This window comes from Mustela lutreola, chromosome 5 (genome assembly GCF_030435805.1).
Source record: "Mustela lutreola isolate mMusLut2 chromosome 5, mMusLut2.pri, whole genome shotgun sequence".
NCBI classification, from domain to species: domain Eukaryota; kingdom Metazoa; phylum Chordata; class Mammalia; order Carnivora; family Mustelidae; genus Mustela; species Mustela lutreola.
The window spans coordinates 64,252,776-64,273,575 of NC_081294.1; the positions used below are offsets into that span (position 1 = coordinate 64,252,776).

The 20,800-nt window shown below is 49.9% G+C and overlaps 1 protein-coding gene across 5 annotated transcripts in view; it reads left to right on the forward strand.

Moving 5' to 3' along the window:
• Positions 1-3,315: 3,315 nt before the first annotated feature.
• Positions 3,316-20,800, forward strand: part of HRH2 (histamine receptor H2) — a 54,718-nt gene continuing 37,233 nt past the window's right edge. For 4 of the 5 annotated variants that reach the window (XR_009353870.1, XM_059174345.1, XM_059174347.1 and 1 more), the window contains exon 1: positions 3,316-3,458. The gene's annotated coding sequence lies outside the window, so the exon portion shown is untranslated. Of the gene's footprint in view, positions 3,459-11,126; positions 11,222-20,800 lie in introns of all 5 variants that reach the window. The other variant, XM_059174346.1, reaches the window with a different exon arrangement.

The window sequence follows — 20,800 nt, forward strand, 5'->3', positions numbered from 1 at the left end:
GCCTTGTCACTTGTTATCTTAATTGTTGCAAATTTTTTTTTCAATTTTAAGCTGTCAGACTCGGCAGAGATTACTCATCCAAAAAAGGCTCTTTTTTTTTTTTTTTTTTTTTTTTTTTTCTATTTTGGTCAAATAGTGGTTTGGGTTTCCTCAGAATAAGAAGCTTCTTCCATTCCCTTTGAAAGATAGTTTTTATTAAGTATTCAGAGCAAGGAGAACACTTAGGCTATCAGATCCCAAACGCTTTTGCAAGGTGGGGAGCCTCTTAGTTATAACGATGACTCCTTCTATGATCATGTTTAGTAGTTTCCAAAGGTTTTTCTGAATTAATACAGAACTGGAAACTCTGAGAGCTGGAGTGGGGGAACCAACCTGTGGGGGAACCCAACCTGTGGGGGAACCAACCAGGAATGGACTCCAGCAATAACTCCAGTACTAATTTGCTTGATAGAGCATAAGGTTATCGCTTCCCTGTTGAAATCCTTTCTTGGCTCCATTTCATTTAGGATTAAATCCATTCACCTTACCATGGTCTTGCATCAACACCATCTCCAAACATCTTCCCTCTCCCTCATGCACTCAGCCACTATGAACTTCTCCCTACCTTGGGGCATTTGCACTTACTGCTTCCCCTACATGGAACACTGCTCCCCGATATCATCATGTACGCATTGGCTCAAACGTCACGGGCTAAGAAAATCCTTCCCCAACCATCGTGAACAAAGCACTGCCCCCAGTCACTCTCAATTACGTTACCCTGCTTTGCTTTCCAGGCAACAATTATCTTTCGCTGAAATTATCTGCCTTGTTCGTTGTCTTTTTCCTCCTTACATTTCTGACCCTCGCCTATCTGGTTCATTTCAGTATCCCAGAGTTAACCCAGGGCCTGAAACATAGTAGGTCTGGTCGTGTGTTGAAAGAATGAAAGAATGAATGCACTATCCATTTCTTTTTTCATCTGAGCCTCATCAAAACTCTTTGAGGCAGATATTGTTGTTATTCTTATTTAATGATCAAGGAAATAGGCTCAGAGATAGGAACTGATACTCCCCAAGGCCCCTTATCCAATTCATTGCTTTGTTACAAACCATCCCAACATTTACTGACTTACAACAACAAAGATGCATTATTTCTCCCAGTTCAGTGGCTAAAGAGGTCACAGACATGGCGTCCTTTCTCTGGGAAGAGCACTGAATAGGAGAGGACCATAATCTCACCCACAGAGAGCACATTTCCCTTTACAGATCCTTAAAAAAATTCTTTACAGAGTCCAAATCTGTTTCATTCTATTTCTACCATTGGTCCAAGTGCTAGAGTCTCATTCACTCCCTCAGAGAGCCCTTTCTAGAGACAGAGGTTGTTGGAGCCTTCTCTTCTCCAGAATATACACCCCAGACTTTGCAGCCCCCCAAACTTGCCACAGCTTCCATTGCTCACAAGATCAAGTCCTAACTGGCATCCCTGAGGTGTCCTAAAAGCCCCACCAGGGCTTTTTGCTGGGTTTCTGCGGGTGACCCACCAGGCAGAAACTCCCCAAACTCCAGGTTAGCTAATACCCTGTACCTGTCTTCATGCTGTTTCCTCCAGGCCTGTGGCCCTCCCCACTTCTCCACTCCTATTTCAAGACAATCTTTTTTCCCTTGGCAGCGTCAGTCACACCTTTTCTTTTTTCTAAACACATATATTATAGTGTTTATTCATTCACTTATTCAACCAACATCTGTTGGACACTTAGTGATATATCCAGCTACAGTAACGGGCTCCAGGCTCCCGGGAGGCTCAGGGGAGGAGATGAACACTGGTTACATTGTGGAGCAGTAAAGCAGATAATAAGCATTAAAATGAAAAGTTCTAGACACTGGTAAGTGTTTTCATGATGTGAAAAGCACTGTGGCGAGGAGGTGATTGCTTTGGGTGAGATGACTAGGCCATGCAGCCTCATTGAGCACCCGGGAAGATGTGGGGGAAGAGCAATCTCAGAAAAAGGAACCGCCAGTGCAAACGGTCTGTGGTATGGTCCAGCGTGGCCCATTCCCGGCACAAGTAGGAAGCGGCTGTGGCTGAGGCACATGGAATGAGGCAGAATGTGGTGAGACACAAGATCAGATCATGTTGGCAGTGATAGAGTACTTGGATTTTATCCTAACTACAACAGGAAGTCATGGAAGGGTTTCAAGCAGGGAGTACAGAGAGGCGTGATCTGATTTACGCTTTTTTAGAGATGACCTATGAGGCTTTGTAGATTGTAGGCGAGCAAGCACAGAGTGCCCCAGACCCGCCTGGAGGCTCCTGCAATCATTCCAAGATACTGGTGACCTGGATGCATGGCCTTCCACACCCTCCTCCAGAAACTGTGATCTCCGGTGCTCCAGGGGACTGTGGCCCTAGTCTGCATCTCAGCCCATAGGCACAGGGCCAGGCCCATAGTGCCAGAATGGCTTAGGGTGGCGTGTCAATCACCATGAGCACGCCTCTGAAATGTCTGCTCCCCTGAGCTGGCATCCTTCTGCTCTCCTTTGCCAAGCTCCTGGGCAAACTCCCTTTCTCGTGTCAGGCTCCCCAAGCAACGAAGGGCAGCTCGTCTGACCACTTGTCTCTCCTACCCTGGGCTGACTACCCCAGGTCTGGCACAATGCCCTTGGCCATCCTGCCCACCAGGCTCCCTCCACCCACGTCTGCACCCTTAGTACAGCAGCCTTGCCACCTTGATATTTAAGAGATAGGTTTCCCCATCTGAGCCTCCATTTTCCATCCCCAAAAGCCCCTTTCCCAAGACCCTCCTCTCTTCGTCTTCTCTTTCTCCATCCCTTCCTCCAACTAGAACAAACCCTCCCTGGGGGTTTCGGAAGTTCCACAGATCACAGAATTATCCAGACTTTTCCCAGGCAACGAGTCCTTTTCCTCCTGTAGGCTGATTCCAGGGAGCAGGGTGCTGGGCAGGGGTGCCACCAGATCGCGAGGGGCCACAGCTGGGAGTCTCCTTCTACTCTTCTGGGTCCCAGACAGGGCTGGGGGTGGAGAGGAGTGGGTGGAAGTGAGGCGGGGAAAGGAGAGAAAGACGATAGTGTGACAGAAAGAAAGAGGAAGGGGCCGCGTCAGAGCCAGGGAGAGAAGGAAAGAAGGTCCAGGGGAAAGTGGGGGAGCGCGGGGGAGAGGGACTGTGGGGAGGGAGCAGAGCGAAGGAAGAGAGAGTGTGCTGTGCACGGAGGCGGGAGGAGACAGGGAGAGAAAGAGAGGGGAACGGGAGAGCCCGGGAGAGGGAAGGGAGGGAGGGCGGGAGGGGCGGAGAGCGAGGAGGAGCGAGTTGGGGGCGGGGACGAGGAAGTGGGCGCGAGGCGCGGGGCGCGGGGCGCGGGCGGAGCACCCGCTCCATCCCTGCCCGGAGCCGAGCGGGCGCGAGTGCAGGACGCCGCCGAGCCCAGAGCCGAAGCCGGAGCCCCACGGTGCAGCAGCTCAAGGTAACGCGGCCGCCGCCTCCCCGCGGGGCCTCGGCTCGGGTGGGGTCCCTGCCGCCGTCGTGACCCTGACCCCGAGTGCGAGCTCCGGCCCCCCCGCGGCTTGCAGACTATGCCTGACCTTGAACGATTCTCTCCGTCTGCGAGCCTCAGTTTCCTTCTCTGTGACCCGGGGGGGGGGGGGTCGTACGCGCGCCAAGGGGGCGTTGCAAGGACGGGATGCAGCCCCGGTTCCGAAGCTGTGCTCCGGGCTTGGGGTCTGGCGTGTTGTCCCCTGTGCCCGAGTAGGGGTGGATTTGGAAAGTGCACTTGCACCGAAACAGCCGCTGTTTTGACCCCGGCTCTGAGCGGTGGCATTTCTAGAGGCGTTGTGTCTGCGGGAGCATGGAGCGACATTCTGCTTTAGGAAAGCCAGTAGAAGGTTGGGGGTGGGCGGGAAGGGGACGCAGAGTTCCTCAGGGAGCCCAAGTATCTGGCCTTCGCCCTCCTGGGCTGCCGCCCTATGTCCCTATAGCAAGGACGGGCAGGGTTTGCCTCTGGGATGAGCTGGGATGAGCTGGGCAAGTGGCCTCCGCTGGGAATCCCAGCTCGCTCACTTAAGTAATTGCAGTTGACCTTGACCATATGAACCTCAGTTTCCCATCCCGTGAATTGGGGTGGAGACTCTAATGGCCCTTTGAGAAGGCTCTAAGGATTGGAAGGTGGGTCAGTAAAGTACAGATTGTGGTGTCCCCCAATGGCAGCTGTCATACCCTAACTTCAATGGCCAGAGTCCTGGTTCTCCTTGCCTCCTGGAAACTCATTTGTGTGGGGGAGGTCCTCTCTGGTCTCCTCTGCCAGAGGTAGCCAGTGGCCCAGCTAGGCATAAAACAGGGCCCAGGGAATTGGGGCAGGGGGCACCCCCCTTCCACTCCAGACACCGTCCTGATGGTTCTCTGAGACATGAAATCTGTGAGATAACAGTTTCTGCCCTGAAAACCTCCTGGTGAAATCTCTCTGAGCCTCGGTATCTTATTGGTAATGGGAAGTTACAAATTCATACTAATGAGTGCCCTGTTGCTGGCGGTTATAAAAGGCAATGAGACAGATTACATTTATTGACATCTTTGACTGAGAGATATGATGACAGTTGAATGGAATGAGAAAATAACATTTCTCCTGCTCTTGCTCTGTGCAGGCCTGGTACTTGGGGTGCTGTGCATACAGTATGGGCTCTAGTCTCCACAAGGATCCTGGGAAGGTGGTGCCGTTAAACCCCCAAATTACAGACAAGGAAACCGAGTCTCACAGGGGCAAATTGCTTACACACAGTCCCACTGATAGGACGTGCCTATGCTGGGATTGGTTCCAGATCTGTCTGCTTCCAAGCACCTTGGATGGTACCACACTGGCTCCAAAGTAGGAGTCTGGAAGGTGTCTAGCATGCGACCTGGCACCTGGCTGGGGCCCAGGCAGCACTGGTTTCTTGTTCTACATGTATTAGGAAGAGCTGCTGTTTATGTACACAGGAGAAAGTGGGTCTGAGTCTGGCAACGGGGTTGGTGTACCTTTGCCTGGTGATTTCTTTAGGGATCTAGAAGGAAATAAGGTCACTAGTCAATAGCATATAGGAAGCTGATATGAGGCTGGCTAACCCCAGCCAGCCAACTTCTCTTCCTCTGCCACCTTGTCCCAGTTAACCTCGTCCCCATTAACCTTGGCCTTGGCTGCTTCTCCTTTTCATTATCCATCCACTGTTGACTAAATAAACTGACCCTCCCAGCTGATGCATCCAAGGAGAAGACAAGGCCAGCTGTGGTCCATCTCCACCAATGTCCACAGAAGGGGAAACAGGATTAAGTCACAATCCCAAGGATTTAGCTCAGCCTGGGGGAGGAAATCCCTGATGATGAGAAAATGGATGCCTAGCTATGGGAAAAAGGGTGTCCCAGCAGGCTAGAGAGGTCTCTTTGCCAAAAATGTTTTAAAAGCAAGGAGAACATCCAAATGAAATTATGGGAGTATGAACGAAGTTCTTTCAAATGCAAGGTATTCATCAACAATCAGAGAGTGCCTAAATGTCCAGTAGGGAATCAATTAAGTAAATTATGGGACAGCCATGTGACTACAGAAAATGGAGAGTTTTTAATGAATGAGGATATGCGTTTGCATATGCATATATAGGGGATGGTCACAGATTCATGGCAAGCACTTAGAAAAAAGGGCGCCTGGGTGGCTCAGTGGGTTAAGCCACTGCCTTTGGCTCAGGTCATGATGTCAGGGTCCTGGGATCGAGTCCCGCATAGAGGTCTCTAATCCCCCGGGAGCTTGCTTCCCTCTCACTCTCTCTGCCTGCCTCTCTGCCTACTTGTGATCTCTGTCAAATAAATAAATAAAATCTTAAAAAAAAAAAAAAAAAGCACTTAGAAAAAAGACTAGAAGGAAATAGACCAAAGAGTGTTGATTGTATATGCCTGTGGGTGGCAGAATTATGGGGGATTTGTTCCCTGACTCTTTATAATTTCTGAACTTTCCATATTTTTTGTAATATTCTCCTAGTGGACCCACCCCTACCTCCTCTTGGCCAGCATCCAGGACAGGGCTCACACAGCAACACCTACCAGTGACAAGGCCACCTCTGTGTTGAATCCTGGAAGGCCCCCCAGAAAAAAGAAAGAATAGTAAATTATTATCACCAAGAGTTTCTGACATTTGTTGTGTTCTTGCTATGTGTTTATGACAACCTACAGGGTGGGCATTATCAGGACCCCCATTTTACAGAGAAGAAACCAAGAGTCAGAAAACTCAGTCACTTTGCCCAGCATCCCACAGCAATCCCAGGCCACCCAGGCCATCTGGATCTGGAACCTACCCTCCTACCGAGAGTCAGGAGGGGTGGACAGATCAGTTAACCCACATTTGAGCACTAATCACGGAAACCCTGGGGGAGGCAGGCAGTGCACCTCTGCACTTGGCAGGTGAGGCAATGGGACCATAGCAACCTCCAAAGGGCCAGGTTTTGTACTTGATGCTGGGGACCCAAAGTGCGTAAGGTGTCATGTCTACGCAGCTGTGGGGTGGAGCATGCACGGTGCAATCAGGGCTGTGATGGGGCTTTGTTTAAGAAACTGGGCGACTTTTAGGGGCTCCTGGGTGGCTCAGTGGGTTAAAGCCTCTGCCCTTGGCTCAGGTCATGATCCCAGGGTCCTTGGGATAGAGCCCTACATCAGGCTCACTGCTCAGCAGGAAGCCTGCTTCCTCCTCTCTCTGTCCGCCTGCCTCTCTGCCTACTTGTGATCTCTGTCTATCAAATAAATAAATAAAATCTTAAAAAAAAAAAAAAGAGAAAAAAGAAAAGAAACTGGGCGATTTTGGAGAATGAAGGATGAAAGCTCCCCAGAAGAGATGATAAGGGAAATGATCCTGGAAGGGTACTCAAGAATTCAGCAGCTAAGCAAAAGAGGTTAGAGCAGCAGTTCTCCGTTGGGGTCAGTTTAGTCCTCTAGGAGGTACTTTTGATTGTTGCAGCTGTGGTGGGGGGATGTGCTGACTGCTGGAGAGTGGCAACAGGGGTGCGGCTGTTCATCCCGTGATTCCCATCCCACGGTACCTCCGTACAGAAGAATGATCCTGCGCAAAATATCAACAGTACAGGGTTTAAAAAGCCTGGCTAAGAAGAGAAGGACATTCCTGAACAGGAATCAGCCTGTGCGAGCCATGCACACAGTCACTGTGTCCCTCCTCTGCACTGGACACTCTAAGCCTATGATCGCATTGTTGGTGCCTGACCTCCTTGCTGCTACTCTGCCCCCAACAGCAACCAGAGTGGCCTTCAAAACAGAATTAAGTCTTCATAGAGTCATAATTCACATGACCTAAAACTCGCCCGTTTAAAGTCTATAGGTCACTGTTTTTCAGTATGCTGTGCAACCATCACCACGATCTAAGTGCAGATCTCGTTTTCATCACCCCCAAAAGAAACTTTGTACTCATTAACTGTCATTCCCCAATCCATCCCCACTCCTACCCAAGGTTGGGAGCCGCTAATCTATTTTCTGTGTCTAGAGATGTACCGCTTCTGGACATTTCCTATCAATGGAATCATGTAATGTATGATTATATGGAATAATAGATGGCCTTTTGTGTCTGGCTTATTTCACTGAGCATGTTTTCAGATTTCATCCATGTTGCATGTAACACGTATCAATACGTCATTCCTTGATGTGGCCAAAATAATATTCCATTTATGGATACACCACATTCTGTTGATGGGCATTTGGCTTGTTTCCACTTTTTTGGCTATTATAAATAATTCTGCTATGAACAATGTATGTACTGATTTTGAGTACATATCTTTTCATTTCTCCTGGGGATGAACCTAGGAGTAGAATTACTAAACCATGTAAGAATACAATGTTTAACCTTTTGAGGAACTATTAGTGTTTTCCAAAGCAGCTGACATTTTTTTTTTTTAAAGATTTTATTTATTTGTTTCTTTGACACACACACAGAGCACAACAGGGAGAGCAGCAGGCAGAGGGAGAGGGAGAAGCAGGCTCATCTGAAGCAGGGAGCCCAATGTGGGGCTCGATCCCAAGACCCTGGGATCATGACCAAGCTGAAGGCAGACGCTTAATGACCGAGCCACCCAGGCAGTCCGAAAGAGGCTGAAACTTAAAAAAAAAAAAAAAAAAAAAAAAAAAAAAGACTTACCTATTTATTTGAGAGAGAGAGAGAAAAAGAGCGCACACATGAATAGAGGGGTAGAGGGGCAGAGGGAGAAGCAGAGTCTTACCCAGACTGTGTGCTGAGCTTGGAGCCCCGTGCAGGGCTGGATCTCATGACCCGAGATCACAATCTGAGCCGATCAAGAGTGGGACACTTAACCGAGGGCACCTCCCAGGTCCCCAACAGCCGAACCTTTGACATCCCCACTGTCAGTGTATGAGGATTCAAGTTTTTTCTCATCCTCACTAACCCTAAGTACCCAATTTTTGGATTGTGTGAGTACGACATGGTATCGCTATGATTTTGATTTGCATTCCCCCAATGGCTGATGAATTTGAACATCTTTTCAGGTGCCTGTTGGCCATCTGTATGTGTTTGCAGAACTGTCTGCTCAGATCAGAGCCAAAACTCCATTGTGTTGTTCCCTTATATGGACTAAAATGCGAACCCTCCCGGGGGTCTCTGCGGCCTCACGTGATCATGAGCAGGCTCTGCCTTTGAGTGCATCTCTGCTCACTCACCTTGCTCAGACCAAAACGGCAAGCTGGTCCCCACTAAAGTCCTCTGCCTCACCCCCTGGGGTCAGCCTCAGGGAGGCCTGCCCTGTCTGGTCAATTTCAAGGCACTCCTCCCCAGGCCCTTGCTAGCACATCTCAAGGTTTCCTTTGATTTTTTCTTTTTTTTTTTTTTAAACTATCTGATACGATCTGGAAGAGCTGGGCTCCAGGCATGACTATACCTTTCATCACTGTGTGACCCTGGGCAAGCCACTGTCCCTCTCTGGGCCCCAATTTCTCCATCTGCAATCCAGGCAGGGGCACACTGGCTGATCTTGTAGAGCCTTTCTGACTCTGTTGTCCGTCTTTGATGCCAGCTTCCTTGTGGCAGCGCTGCCAGGAGGGCGCGGGCCTGGCGCCGGGGCAGTGAGGGAAAGGTGGCTGGAGCCAAGTTGGTCACAGATTGGAGCAAGCTGCAAGGCTGATTATCACCAGTCCCGTGGGGACAGTCTCCAGGAACATGTGGCGGGCCTTGACCTGGCGCCCAACCTACAGGAGCGGCATGTAGCATTGTCAACAGCTCCAGCTGGGACTGGACACCCCAGCCACTTTCAGCTTGGGAATCATCCACCTTTGCTGCGAGAATAATCTAACTTCCCAACCCGCTGCTCTGGGGGAATCAGGACAGGATTCACAGAGCTGGAGGCAGAGGTGAATGGGGAGGGTTGTAGGTAGACAAAGAGTGTTCCAGGTGGAGAAAGAGGTGTACAAAGACACAGAGCTGCTAAATCTCCAGATGTGCTCAGAGCACACAGGACAGCTAGGTTTTGCCAGAAGGGCAAGGGGCATTGGAAAGAGGTAATAGAGGAGTCGACAGGGCTGGACCCCGCAATGCCAAACTGAGGAGTCTGAACTCTGTCCTGTAGGCTGGGGAGCGACACAAGGATTTCAAGCAGAGGGTAGAGGTGACCAGGTCGTGTTTTCGAAAATGTCCTTTCCCCAGATAATGTGGAGTCAGGTGGTGCTGACAGGAGAGCCGAGATCTGGAACAGTCAGGACAGCCCGGCTGGGACAGAAGCTGGAACACTGCAGCGGGAGAGAAGGGGACAGATTTAAAAGCTGTTTGGAAGGTGAAAGCATGTGAGAAGGGCGTGGGTCACAGGAGAAAGGGGAGACTAAATAATGACCAACGCAGGAACAGTGGATGCCAGCCTCCTGGGGTGCTGGCTACAACAGAGAGGGCACAAGGAGCTGCCATTTGGGTATGTCACTGTCCAGCTGCCTGAGGGTTGGATTGTAGAAGCAGTAGCAGGAGAGGGTGAGCCCAATCCAGGGATCGGGATGTGCAAAGGCACTGAGGTGCGAGAAAATGGAGAGTTGAAGGATGAGACTTTCTGGCAGGCTGGTGCACAGAGAGCGTGATGGCAGGAGAGGAAGGGAAACTAAGGCTGAAGAGGGCAGGAGGGATGGAGACATCAAAGGGCTGTTAGAGCCCAGAGCAGGAGTCCAGCAACAGTGCCAAAGACTGATGAAGAGCATTCACTCCCCCCCCCCCCCCGAGAAGGCTGGTTGCTAGGGTTAGTCACCCTCTCCCAGGCTCCTTCCCATACTCCTGGGGCGGAGACAGATGGATGTCAGCCCAATTTTCATGCAGGAGGAAAGCAAACTCCCCTGAGCAATGGGCCCATGAGTCTGATGCTGATCTGGGGCAGAATTCTCAAAGCAATCATGAAAGAGGGTGGGTGGCTAGAAAAGGAAATAAATCCTCAGGGCTGACCTGGCTTTCTGAGAACATCAACGACACACTGAGCTCCTAGCCCACAGCTGGTGGAGGACTTTTGCAGGGAACCATAAGATATTAGAAAGAGAGAGAGAGAGAGAGAGAGATTGCATTGAAAAGCTTGGATATTTTATTTTAAAGCCAGAAAATTTCATTTAAAATCCAGATTTCCAGGTTCTCTTGAAGAATGTGTCCATCTGGTGATGCTAGGCCCAGAGTGACCACAGTGACCACCCCTCTGGCTAGTGCAGGCATCTTCTTTCTGGGTCACCATGCCCATACCCCACAATCCCACAGTGGGTATAGACTGTTCACACACACCTGCCTGGCTCAAGGAGACATGACCATCCTCCTAGCTTTCCCTTTCCCTGCGCTCCCTAAACTGGTCCCGGGAGCATCACTCTTTGGGTAGGCTCCGTGGGAAAAAGAGGGCAGGGTGGGAGTGGCCTCTGGGACCTTATGTGGCTTGTTGAGAGCCCTCCAATCCCCAGTCTCTCTCAGTTCCAGCGCTTGCTGAGTTAAGTGCACCATTAAGATCCTGTACTTCAGGCACAAATTTGTTTTTTTGTTTTTTGTTTTAAGTAACAACTTCAACAAATGTCCGCAGAGCCCATTTGGGAAAATACTGCTTTTGCTAAATGTTTATTAGGTAGTTATGTTTTCTTTTCCTTTTCACTTTCTGGTTAGAAAAAACATCCATGTCATCAGAAGTACAATATACAAAGGTCTTCAGGGAGATCCTCACTCCACCCCGGTCCGCATCTGCCCTCTCAAAAGAAGAGGTCGGTCACTTTTGTTTGTTATGATGTATCCTTCCAAATTTTCTTTGTGCAGAAATATATTCACTATAATATATGTGTGTGTGTGTGTGTGTGTATATATATATCTGAGTGTTTTAGACTTAAGTGAAGTACAGCATATACAATTCTGCATCTTTGTGTTCGTTTTAGTCACCGTAGAATTAATTCTCATTGTAGAAAAGTCGGAATAAGGAAATTTGAAGGAAGACGTAATAAGTCATACCACCATCCAAAGAAAACCACTATTTCCAGTCAGTCTGCCCTTCTAGACATAAATGTTGGCTGTTTTTCTCCCCTGTAGGTTGACAGGGTAGGAGTTCTTAGTTATAATCTTCTCTTAGATATAATTTCAATCTTGCTTTTTATTACTTAAAGATAAACTTTTTTTTTTTTTTTTTTTACTATTTCATAGTTTCCGAAGTGTGGTAGTAATAGCTATCAGGATTCCATTACGACAAAATTTCTCCACCAGTCTTCTAGTTTTAAACACATCAAGGTCATTTCCAGTATTCGGCTGTCATAAAGAACACAGTGAAACCTGCAGTTTGTTCTATAACTGGATTGGGTGTCTCCGGGATGCCTGGGACTTAGGTCACATACTGAAGAGTCATGGCTTGGCCATGGCAGAGGATAAGAGCTCGGGGTGCTGCCAGGGGATGTAGCTAAGAAAGGGGACATGCTGAGGTCACGGAAGGAGAAGGGACAGGGCAGGCCAGAGCCCAGTGGGGAGCTAGAGGGCGACGGGCTCTGGGTCAAGCACTGTGCTGTATATAAGCATGTAGAGGGCTCACACCCACTGAACCCCAACTACCGGGACTTTGCCCACTTTTGCCCGTTTCTTCCTGACGACAGTCAGACAATGTAGAAACTCTTGTCATTTCCATTCTGCCCCTTGAGGCATCTGAGGGGGGGAGACGACACCACACCAGTGCTTGCCTTGGCCATGGAGAGAAACAGTGGGGAAAGTTCTAGAAGTGCCTTGCTCTGAAGCCTGCAAGCCTCTTGGCAAGGCTTGTGTGGTTGAGGTTATTGTCCCCATTTCATGGGAAGGGAAATTGGGGCTCCAAGCCAGGTCTCCTGGCCAGAATTGCCTCACTGGTAAGTAGCAGAGCTGGAATTAGAACGCAGTACACCTGCTGGGGAGGACCCTTTGTTTCACTGGGGCGGGGAGGCCAAGAGGAAGGGGTGCTGAGGGCCGGGCCAGGGGGAGAAGCCTGCTAACAGACACAGCATCCCCCCTGGCCTGGCAGGCTGTCTTGGGCTCACTAGAAGCTGCCCGGCACCCAGACTGTCCCCACGGAGACCCATAGTGCTCATTCCTTCTCCCCATCTGGCCAGCTGGGGTGCCTTCTCTCCCAGAAAAGGCAGGACTCCAAGACCAGGGTTTCTGAGAGAAGAGCAGAGAATGGCCATGGGGAAGGGAGGGACGCTTGCTAAGGCCGCCACCTCACCTCCAGCCTTGTCTTTATGTCACAGCTCCTCTTCCCAGCACTGCACATTGCAGTACCATGCCCGTGCCCAGATGGAAAACCGAGCCTCGCAGAGGTCCCTGGCTCCTTTCCATGGCACAATGGGGGCTTCCTGCATGAGCCAGATGTTTCCTCGAGGGTGGGGCAGGCAGCCTTGGGGTCCGGGCATGGACAGGAGTGGTCAGCCACACAGATGTCAACATGCTGCCTGAGCAGCGGAAAGAAGGTTCCCTTTTCAGTCCTCCAAGCCTTCCTGTCTGTGTCCAAGGGAAGGTATCAGTTTGGTGGTGGTCCCACTTAAACACCTCTCCAGCCAGGCCAGTCTGCCTAGAGGCTGGCTCTTGGTGCAATAGTGGCCACATGGAGTGCAACGTTTGTTAATTGCCACATTAAGTTTCAGGGTGACCTATTTGAAGGAAAGTGATCCTGTTGGTGATTGCAATGATGAAACAATCCTTTTTGCAATCAATTCAATCACTTTGAAGAAAAATATTGCATTAAAAAACAGGACTGGTATTTTGTGGGTTTGGAAAGGGTCCTGGAGGTGGTGCGTGAGGGAATGAGGTTTGAGAAACAGGAGATAGGGTGCCTGGGTAGGTCAGTCAGTTAAGCATCTGCCTTTGGCTCGGGTCATGATCCCAGGGTCCTGGGATCGAACCCTGCCTGCATCAGGCTCCCTGCTTAGTGGGGAACCTGCTTCTCTTTCTCCTTCCTGCTTGTGTGTTCTCTCTCTATCTCTCTCTCTCTCTCTGTCAAATAAATATGTTAAAAAAGAAAGAAAGAAAGAGAGAGAGAGACAGAAAGAAAGAAAGAGAAACACAGGAGGTGTGGGACAGGGTAAGCTGTGGGGAATAAGCAACAGACAGCTCTACCCGCCTCTGACCAGCTGTGTGACCTCGCCTAGGCAGCTGGCCTCTCTGTGCCACATTTGCAAATCGGGGTAATAGCGACTGCCCCACCTGCTCCACAGTGTAATCCTACAGGACCCTAAAGGAGGCCATGGGCACATGGAGGGGCCATGAAAAGTGGGAGAGAACAGAGAGCATTATGTAAGACAGCCCATGTATGTGAACATTTGCGGCCAATGCTGGCTGTTTGCTGCCGCCATCGTTAAGGTGACCCTGCCAGCTGCAGGACTGTCACTGTAGGAGCAAGCTGTACCTTGTCAGAAGGGCAAAACCTGGAGTGAGGCTGGGGAGAGAAGAACAGAGAGGGAGGAAGATCCCATGTTGGCGTGGGCAGCTTGTGCGGCCCAGCTCCTGTACGGTGGGGGCTGAAGGTAGAGGGGAGGCGATTTGGCGATGGGGATGAGGATACGAGGACACTGACGGCAGCAGTGATGGGCAGTGGTGGCAGTGATGCCAGCCACGATGGCAGTGATGATGGTGAGGAGTCCAGTTGGAGGGCCAGAGGACTGTTTGATCATAAAGAAGCAAAAACTCAGGAGAACGAGGAGCTCTGTCGAGCTGCCTGGAAGTGGGGACTTTGTTCTATAGGGCTTCAGAGCTTTAAGCAACCTACAAAAGTGTCTGCAAACTCATACAGGCACGCGTGCGTGTGTGTGTGTGTGTGCACGCGCGTGCACATGCGCACACACACATCCCCCTCCCAGATCTAAAATACAAAAAGAAAACCACAAAATTGCAAGTAATAAATGTTTAATTGGCTATCTACAATTGTGCCCACTATGACAGCTGGTCAGTGGCAGCTCATTATACTAAATAGCTAAGTACACATTCTCTTTCCTTTGGAATATGCATTTATTACAATGTGTTTATTATGCAGTGGGCTATGCCTCCAAAACAAAGAGTGTGTAGCGCTCTATAATATCTGTAAATGGCTGTAACTTGCTGGCAAATAATTTCTGAGATAGTGAGTCCCCCGTCATTGGAGGTATGCAAGGCAATTGGGGATGACTACCTTTCAGGGATGTCACAGAAGGCTTCTTGACCCCAGGGAGACCACTGAATGTGTTTCTACCCAGAACACTCCTATGTTGTTCTTTAGGGAGCTCATGATTCCATCTTTTCCACCCCCTGTACACATAACACACATACATAATGTCATTGGAAGAAATCTTTGAGATATTCTAAGCCCATCTCCACACTTGTCTGCTGAGGAACCTGAGGGTATGGAACTTGTTTGAGGTGACACAGACAGTCAGAGTCATACCAGGGACTCAAACTCAAGATCCAAACTCCCAACCCAGTGCCCTCTCCGCTTTATCCCTACCCCCTGGATGGCAGAGATTTGGGACCCCCTGCAAACCCTGTCAGTCTTGGTCTCACCTCCCTCAGAAGAACCAAGGCAGAATTTTCATTTGACCAAGTCCAACGGCTGCCCTGAAAAGACCTTCCCCAGGCCTTTCCCACACTTGTCAAGCCTCTGCTGGCCATGGACTTTGGCCAAGTCACAAAAACACCATAAACCTCAATTTTCTTATCTAGAAGATGGAAGTGAATAATGGAATCCACATAATAGAGTTATTGCCGAGATTAAATGGGATAAAGTATATGAGGCGCTCAGAACATCACTTGACACCTTCGAAGTGCCCAGGAAATGGGATGTTATATTGTTAGGATGGTCGTTTTCAACATGCATTTAGTCAGTCCAGGCAGTATTAATGGAGCCCTCATTAACTGCCTGTCAGGGAGCAAGACAGAGAGGATCCTGGCACGCACGTTCCAGTGGGGAGAGAGACGTGGTGAGCAAGTAGGGGAGGCAGGAAATATGCCAGGGGTGATGCCTAAGGATTTAGCTGAGCATCTATGTGGATGAAAGGGAGGCAGGGGCAGGAAAAGAGAATCAGAGGTCTCTCCCCGCCCTGCACTTCCCAATTTTACACATATTCTGAGGCCACGACATCCGGAATAGGCAAATTCAAAGAGCCAGAAAGCAGGTGGGTAGTTAGAAGCGACCAGGACAAGAGGGGAAGGTGAGTGACCGCTTACTGAGCGTGGAGTTTCTTTTCGGAGCGATGAACAACTTTTGGAAACACAACACTGTGAATGTACTGAATGCTGCTGAATGATACACTTGGGAACAGTTCATTCTCTGTTATGTGAACTTCACCTTAATTGAAGCAAAAAATGAAGGCGAAATAAAGACTTTCCCAGACACAGGGTTATGGACATTGGGGAGGGTATGTGCTATGGTGAGTTCTGTGAAGTGTGTAAACCTGGCAATTCACAGACCTGTACCCCTGGGGCTAATAATACATTACATGTTTATAAAAAGAAAAAATTTAAAAAAAAAAAGACTTTCCCAGACAAACCATAACTAAGGCACTTTGTTGTCACTAGATGTGGCTTCAGGTTCTAACATCAACCATTAGCAGAGGCCAGGCAAACAGCGTGGGCTCTCTCACCGATCAGAAAACACCTCAACGGGGACTGTTCGCACAAATAGAGAATGAGCTGGACCAGGTGCATGTCTTGGAGGCTCGGAGACTATGGGACCAGGCCAGCTTCCAAGCCCTGCCTGCTTCTTTACTAGCTGTGTGAACTTGACAAGTGACCTTAGCCTCCTGCGCTTGAGTTTCACTGTCTGTCAAACATGAATAATAATCATATTGGCCTCACAGAGAGAGTAAACTGTCTGTAGGTGCTCAGAAAGTGGAAGTGATCAGTGTCCCAGCTTGTGGTCCCATGTGTAGACCTTGTGTCCCCCTCATTGCCATGCCAGGGTGATAGCAATCTTCCTAATAGAATGTCTACTTTGATCCCACCGCCTTACTCTCCGGCTGGGAGCAGGAGGGGCTCTCCCCAACCTGTGTCGAGCAGCCCCAGATTTCATACAACCTTCAGATCTGTTCATCTCTCAGCCTGTACAGAGGGGGTGCCAAAGGGGGTGCCAGGGGGGTGCGAAGCTTGAAATAAGACACACCTAGGAAGAAGGAACACACTCCCTGGCTTTGGGCCCCTGAAGGAATGGAAGGTGGAACCAAAGCCCAGATGACTGGTATCCAGGACCTTTCTCTCCAAAGAATAGTCTCGACCAGAAGCCCAGAAGCCTTTTCCTGCCTATGGGGCTTTGACTGCACGTCCTGCCCACTGCCGGGAAGGGGTTAGAAGTCTGCAACCACAAAGACGAAAGACTAACATTAATGTTATTGCAAAGAAGGAAGTGAGCATCTCATGTTGTAGATGCCCAGGCTATCACACTATCTCTTTGAAAAGCCCAAATGGTCATTTCTTTCTCCACTGGAGAAGATAAACAGGCAGTGGCCCAGTACAGGGACCCCGGAGTCCCACAGACCCGGATTCAAATCCTGACTTTTCCACTGAACGGTGTTGAGACTTTGAGCCAGTTCCTGAACTTGTCTGAGCCTTGGTTCCTACATTTGTAAAATGCAGAAGAGATTTTTTGCCTCAAGATGTTGTGGTGAAGTGTAAAGGAGCTGATGCTTATAGAGAGAGAGCCCCAGGCCTGTTGCAAAATAGGAGCTGTGTCCATGCTAACAAGGAAGGAGCATGTCCTCACTGATGGTTCACTGACTCGGGTCAGGAAAGCCTGTTTCCAGATGGGCTACCAGTTTCCTGGGTAATCTTAGGCCTGATGATTAAAGCTTCAGTGGCTATCCATTGCCTTCAGAACTAAGTCCAAACTCTTTTTTTTTTTTTTTTTAGTTTTTATGTAAATTCAATTTAACTAACATATACTGCCTTATTGGTTTCAGGGGTGGAATTCAATGATTTGTCAGTTGCATGAAACACCCAGTGCTTATTACATCACGTGCCCTCCTTAATGGCCATCACCCAGTGACTCTGTCCCCACCCCACCTCCCCCTACAGCAGCCCTCACTTTGTTCCCTAGAGTTAAGAGTCCTGGGTTTGCCTCCTTCTCTGTTTTCATCTTATTGTATCTTTCCCTCCCTTCCCCTATGTTCCCGTGTTACGTATCTTAAGTTCCACGCATAGCGAAATCGTATGGTATTTATCTTTCTCTGACTGCTACATCCAAACTCTTTAGAGCTCCATCCCCGGCTCCAACTTCCCCTGAAGAAACAGCCAGAGAGGCTGGCGGAGGCCAGATCCTACAGGGTGTGACGGGCATCGTCCTCTTTATGCGAAGAGCCGGGAAGCATTGGAGGGGCACGGCATGACCAGTCTGACTCCCAGACTTGGCCATGATTGTGGGGAGAGGATGGTCCCTGAGCGCAATGAGCTTCACGTGGAGGATTTCTTGTAAGGGGGCTCCTGGACTGAGCGGACCAAGTGCCAGCCCTGGCCTGGAGCCCTTGACCAGCCACACGGCTAGTCCTGCTCCTCAGCGTGGTCTGACCACCCAGCTTCCATCCCTCTGTGTGCTGTTCCCTCTGCGGGGCATCCTCTGCCTCTTCCTTTCCCTTCTCCACCCGTCAAGCCGCACAGCTGCTACGTTTCGAATTGGTCGTACATACACGAGGTAAAAAGATTCAAAAGGTCCCAAAGGGCATATAGTGAAAGAAGTTTCATGGGGCACCTGGGTGGCTCTGTTGCTTGAGCGTCCCGCTCTTGGTTTCAGCTCAGGTCATGATCTCTGGGTCCCAAGATCAAGCCCCACATTGCGCTCTGCGCCTAGTGTGGAATCTGCATGAGATTCTTTCTCCCTCTCTCTCTCTGTCTCTCCCCCTCGGGCTCGTGCTCATGCTCTCTTTTTCTCTCTGAATAAATAAATAAATCTTAAAAAAACAAAAAAAAAACAACTTTCTCCTACCCATGGTTCAACCCCCAGGTCCCCAGAGGAAACAGCTCCCTTTTGGCAAGTCCCAGTACCCTCCTGAGCAGTCACGTGGAATGCGTGGGTACACACACACATTCCCCCTTCCCCATCCTACTCCGCACGTGTTTGGAGACCATCCGACGTGGGCCCAGACAGCCTACTCAGTCTTTTGATGGCTTCACTGCTTTGTGTCCTCGGCACTTTCACGCCATTTCCAGCTTTGGCTAACCCAGTCAATGCTGTGGGGATTCACCGGACAAGGTCCTAGAAACACAATGGCTGGGTCAGGAGTCTGAGTGTTCTTAACATGAACGGGGTTTCCAGGCTCCGTAAAGTGTCATGTGCACACACACAGCTGTCACCTGCCACCAGCCGCAGAGTCCAACTTTGTTCCTCCAAGTTCCCACAGTCCCTTGTTGTCTCCACCACGGCCCCTATTAGCCATACCTGGGCTGTGTCTGAAGTGCGGGCCTGGGACCTGCCATGTCCCCAGGGGGGAGATGTCCTACCCCAGTCTCACAGCTTGCACCAGGCCCCTGGGGGATGGTAACAAGGAGACCCAGAGCTCCTGGAGTGTAACAGGTGTCAGCCATTCTTAAATGGAGCTGCACCTTGGCCGGCATCTGTAAGTGGGAAGAAAGGATCCCCAGGGAAGACCAAGGTCATTTCAGTGCTGATGGACCAGCTGGGCCTCAGTCCCATTTGCTCTGCACCCCATGTGGTGTATGTGCGTATGGCCACTCTGGAGATTTAAAGGCTTGTCTTCCCTCCTTAAGGAGTTGAAGTTGCCCCACTGACAGAAATCCTGCTTCTCGGGCCCCTTTGGGACTCCTGACAGGGACAGAGTTCTGGAGGGTCTGCTGCTGGGACTACTTTCCAAAGCCCTCAACACCAGGCACCTAGGACATTTGGAATGGCCAATTATAGGGGGAAAGTTTGAAGAAATTAGGGCTCATAAAGGACCCAGTGACTTCTGTCTCATAACCTGTGGGGATTACAGGGCTGTGGACAGCAGGGCCCAGCTCAGACCCACCCCCACTGCCATAGCTCACCTCCTGGTATAGACAGCAGGACAGCAGGGAAGGGCGCCCCTTCCTGCCTCCCGTCACATCGCCTTTCTCACCACTCCCCCTCTACCTCTGAGGCTTCCCATGGCTCTGGGGTTAAAATCCACCTTCTCCCTCCTGGAGCTTTTGTGTGAGCTCTTCCCTCTGTCTGTTTGTCCCCCATTTTCTTCAAGTTTCCATCTGTTCTGGTGTCTCAACTCACATATCCTTCCTTGAGAAGCCTTCAGTAACCCCTGGACCAGGCCAGCCCCCACCCCATTATATAATCTTTTATCTCCCTATACTTCCCATTTATACATAGAAATGTAATTAAATGCGACTGTAATTAAATGAACAGTTCTACAGTGAGTTACTGTTTGTCTCCCCCACTGTACTAGAAGCTTCTAGATGTGTCTGTCATGCTCACTGCTGTGTTCCAAGAGCCCAACATATTGTCTGCACCTGGAAGGCACTCAGTAAATACACGGAGTACTCATGGAATACTTAATTCCTGGCTGTACAGCTTTAGACAATAATACAGATAACATCTGGGGAGAACCTGCCACGTGCCGGGTGATAGGTTCTACATTTTCCCATCCACCAAGTAAGGGAGGGCGTATTATCTTAAAGATTTTACAGATGAGGACACTGAGGCTCAGGAAAGTGCCCAACTTCTGGAAGCTGCGAAATGGCAGCACTGGACTTAGAACCCAGATCTGTCCAGAGTCCTTGCTTTCGGCCCCTGGGGCTCTCCTTCGCTTATCATGCCTACATTTGCAGAATAAGGACCCAGTCTCCCCCTTCGTAGGGTTGCCTGCCTGGATCACCCAGGAGGGATCTGGCAGATGGGAGTTGTCTGATGAATCCTGTTTTCTTTTCCTAGTGTAAATTATTGCTTGGGAGACCAGACTCATCCGTCAGGCCCTGAGAGGAACCCCATCAGATAAGGCTTAACTGATCCTGGCTAGCACAATGCCAGCCCCCTGTGTCTGGAGCTTAGATACTTAAACATGGAAACATGGAAAGGGGAACTTCATTTCGCTTCCCAGGGAAAAGGGAAAAGAAAGTGCTGGACTCGGTTTGACAAAAATTTGAAAGGGAAGATCCCCAAGCCCCTAGATTAGCGGCTTTTCTAGAAGGCCTCACCCTTCTAGTTAGCAAACAGAATCTACCACCGGTGGCATTTCTTCTGGGATTTTGTCTGCGAGGAACAGTGAGAGGGAAGTAGAGGCACGAGGCAGGCCTGGGTTTGCCTGTGGGGCTATGCTCAACCCTCCAAGCCTCCATGTTCTTTGTGCTGCGTGGGAGGAGTGAGGAGGGAAATGATATTCTGGACCCCAGGT